The sequence below is a fragment of the Aristolochia californica genome, unplaced genomic scaffold (genome assembly GCF_029961685.1).
Source record: "Aristolochia californica isolate CCGP_79_NKW_82.1479 unplaced genomic scaffold, dmAriCali1.0.hap1 SCAF_5, whole genome shotgun sequence".
NCBI classification, from domain to species: Eukaryota; Viridiplantae; Streptophyta; class Magnoliopsida; order Piperales; family Aristolochiaceae; genus Aristolochia; species Aristolochia californica.
Window position 1 is genome coordinate 19,555,921 of NW_027182214.1, and position 4,135 is coordinate 19,560,055.

The 4,135-nt window shown below is 41.2% G+C and overlaps 1 non-coding gene across 1 annotated transcript; it reads left to right on the forward strand.

The window, feature by feature from the left end:
* Nucleotides 1-2,617: 2,617 nt before the first annotated feature.
* LOC137966794 (small nucleolar RNA R71) lies at nt 2,618-2,724 on the forward strand. The gene has a single exon (XR_011116285.1). It is a non-coding gene; the product is annotated as a small nucleolar RNA R71 (small nucleolar RNA).
* Nucleotides 2,725-4,135: the final 1,411 nt, after the last annotated feature.

Consider the following 4,135-nt stretch of genomic DNA (forward strand, 5'->3'; position numbering starts at 1 on the left):
GACATGTCTCAAAGCTAGAGCCAAACACAGAAAATTCATCCATAAAGGCCTTTAAAAAGTCACCAATCATGTCAGAAAAGATACTCATCATGCACCGTTGGAAAGTGGCGGGTGCATTGCATCAACCAAAAGGCATGCGTCTGTAAGCAAAGGTGCCAAATGGACACGTGAATGTGGTCTTTTCCTGGTCTCCTAGAGCAATGGGAATTTGATTGTAGCCGGAGTATCCATCTAAGAAGCAATAAAAATTGTGGCCAGCCAATTGCTCTAGCATCTGATCAATGAAAGGAAGTGGGAAGTGATCCTTCCTAGTGGCGGAATTAAGTTTTCTATAGTCAATGCAGACATGCCACTTGGTGGTAGTTCTTGTGGGTATCAATTCACCACTCTCATTTTTCATTATCGTTATCCCACTTTCTTAGGGACGACTTGAATTGGACGCACCCAGGTGCTATCAAAAATAGGGTAAATGATGCCTGACACAAGCAACCTGATGACTTCTTCTCTCACAACCTCCTGCATATGGGGATATAATCTACGTTGCATCTCACGTGAGGCTTTAGTCCCCTCCTCAAAATGAATACGATGCATGCATATGGAGGAGCTAATCCCTTTTAAGGCATCAAGAGTCCACCCCAATGCATCTTTGTGTGCTTGTAAAACTTCAGTCAATTGTTCGTCCTGCTCAGTACTCAAATCAAAGGCAATAATGACTGGCAATGAGTTCATGGGCCCCAAGAACGCATACTTCAATGTGGGAGTAAGTGCCTTAAGATCTAGCTTGGAAGTTTCAAGAGGTTTGTCCAAGTCAAGATGAAGATCTTGTGGATGATCAGTTGTGACAACCTCATAAGCTTCCTCCAACAGAGGTACAGAACTGAGTAAAGAGTCAATCTCTCAGAAATATGTTTCCTCATCAAAATAGTCCATGTCTAAATATGTTATGTAAGACTCAAAAGATTCAAGAGTGAATTTGTCAACAAGCATAACAGTCTCTATCTTAAATACAGGACTTAGATCATCAAACTCAAGTGGATGGTGCCCGACATTAAACACATTCAACGAAACCTTAAAATTTCCAAAAGACAACTCCAACTCACCACTTTTACAATGAATGACAACATTAGATGTGGCTAAGAAGGGACGTCCAAGGATGACAGGAATTTGGTTGGTCACATTGACTACTGATTCTGTATCAAGAACAATGAAATCAACCGGGAACAGAAATTTGTTCACTTTTATCAAAACATCTTCAACTATTCCTCTTGGTATCTTGACAGAACGGTCAGCTAGTTGAAGTGTGATGGGGGTAGGCTTCAATTTCCCCAAACCTAATGGCTGGTACACAAAGAAAGGAAGCAAATTCACACTTGCCCCTAAGTCAAGAACAACTCTCTGGATGGTATGTTCACCAATGACACATGAAATTGTGGGCATCCAGGATCTTTACTTTAGGAGGAGGATTGTTGTGCTTCAGAATTGAGCTTACATTCTCAGTAAGAAAGACCTTTTTGTTAACATGTTGTTTTCTCTTCTGTGTACAAAGGTCTTTCAATAATCGGGCATAGGCAGGGACTTGCCTAATAGCATCAAGAAGTGGAATGTTAACGTGAACCTTACTAAACAGTTCCAACGTTTCATGCATGCTATCTCCTTTCCTAGGTGGTCTCGATAACCTTTATGGATAAGGAGCTGGTGGGACTTGGTTAGAGATCTGCCTGGCTATTGGTGGAGAACTTGGAAGTTCTTCACTCAATGATGTGTCCCCATTGTCATCCTTTGACTCGTTAGACTTAGTGGTCCCTACCCCGTTATTCAACTCACGACACTCCTAAGGGTGGTTATGGCTTTGTCTTGCTCATGGTGGGATTGGAACTCGACCCACTCTCATGTGTGCCTTTGGGGTTAGGAATGGTTTGACTCAGGAGTCTATTTTGTGCCTGTTCACTCAAGTGGTTGGCCAACTAACTCACTTGCATTTCTAGTTTAGCAATGGAGGACTGTGTATTTTGCATGAATAGTTGAAGTGTATCCTCAAGTGAAGGTTTTTGTGGAATCAATGGTTGTTGAGTGAAGTGTAGGTGCGGAGCTTGGGGTTGAGTAAACCCTAGAGGACTCACAACTTGTGGGCCCTTGCACCATGAGAAATTTGGGTGCCTAGCCCAACCCGGATTATATGTTTCCGAAACAGGATCATTCCGGTTTGGTCCATGAAAATTTTGGACTGCATTCAAGTCCTCAATGAGCTCCGGGTAGGATGAACTAGATGGACACATTTGTGTGGGATGAGATGAACTAGAGCATATGGCACAGACAGTAGATGGGTTAGGAGCAGGTGAACTCTTGGACACCATAAGGGCATCAATTTTTCTTGTCAACCCCTCAATCTTGGCCATGAGCATGGGTGTTTCACTAACCTCTTTTGGCTTCATGGGATCTCCTATCAACATTAAATGACGAACCCCACTGCTGAGATTGATCACTCAACGTTTCAAAAAAGTTGCATGCCTCTCTAGCACTCTTACCCATCAAACTCCCACCACTCGTTGCATCTACGATGGATCTAACCTAAGGTGTAAGACCTTGATAAAAGTATTGCACTAAATGCCATTTATCAAACCCATGATGCAGACACCTACGGATCAAATCTTTCCAGTTCTCCCAAGCCTCATACAAGTGTTCACCCTCCTGCTGCATAAAGTTGGAGATTTCTCTCCTGAGGGCTGTAGTTCTCTAAATGGGAAAGTACTTGGACAAAAATTTCGTGACTAATGTGTCCCATGAAGTAATGCTGCCCACCTCTAAGGAATTAAGCCAAGACTCGGCCTTATCCTTAAGTGAAAATGGAAAAAGTCTTAACCGGATAGAGTCATCTGAGAAATTCTGGAATTTGAAAGTCACACAGATATCTAAGAATTCCTTGATGTGGTAATAAGGGTCCTCCTTCTCCAACCCATAGAATGTAGGGAGGAGTTGGATCACATCTGGTTTGAACTCATAACTGGCAGCAATAGTGGGTGGAAATATAATGCAAGAAGGTGATGTGAAGTTGGATGGGATAGAATAATCCTTCAGGGCTCTACGGTCATCTGCTGCAGGTAACTATAATGGTTCACCTTGATTGGCCATGGTAGCTCCTAACTTGACTTCTGGTGTTTTCCTACAAATATGTTCAACCTCTTCAAGAAAGGGAGCTAATGGTTCACCTAGGGAGCGGCGCCCGTGCATAAAAACACAAAAAGAAATAAAACTAACTATCCAATTATGCTAACAAACTAACTACTAAAAATACGAACTAAGTAGAAGAAATAAAAATAACTCCATACAAAATCATCAAGAAAAAGAAACAAAAAATTATTAAAGCAGAAAAATAAATCTAACCTAAGACCATGGAGAACAAAGAAATACACTTAATATGTGCCTCCTCGGCAACGACGACAAAAACTTGATGTGGAATTTAATTACATCGGCTTTTATACCTTGCAAGTGTACGAATTGTTCATGTAATCTAGTGGGAAGCGAGGGTAATATCCACAGGGAGGACTGAATTTTGTGAATTCTTAAGTCAACTAGCCTAACCAAATATGATGAATTAATCTGAACTAAACACTGATTATATCCTAAATTATCAAGCAATGATCTAATTAACTACTTGCACAATAGGAAACGTCAACTCTGGATTTTACCATGTTTCGTGCCTCTCTCGAGTGCCACTTAACCACAAATCTGGATTCTCAATCCTTGTGTCTAGCCCCTCTCGGGCACCTAGAGTTAAAGAAAAAGACCGGATTATAATACTAGAATCCAACCTAAATTATAATCCTGCCCTAACTAGCTAATTACTCAAAAAATTCAGAAAACAAATATTCAATAAACATTAATTCTCAAATTAAATTTAATAGACATTCAAACCTAAGTTCAAACTATAGGAAACTAATTAAATTAAAAAATGATGGATTACTCCCCTTCTTCTTCCTCTCGCTTAGGCAGTAATTCTGTTCTCACGATTGCTGTAATTTCCAGAAATTAAGGGCTTCAGGTTGCAGGAGTGAGCAGCCAGAAGTGGAGGCGACACAAGCGAAGAGGAATCGGAATCGACGCCGGAGGAGGTGGTACAGCGGAAGATGACATGGAA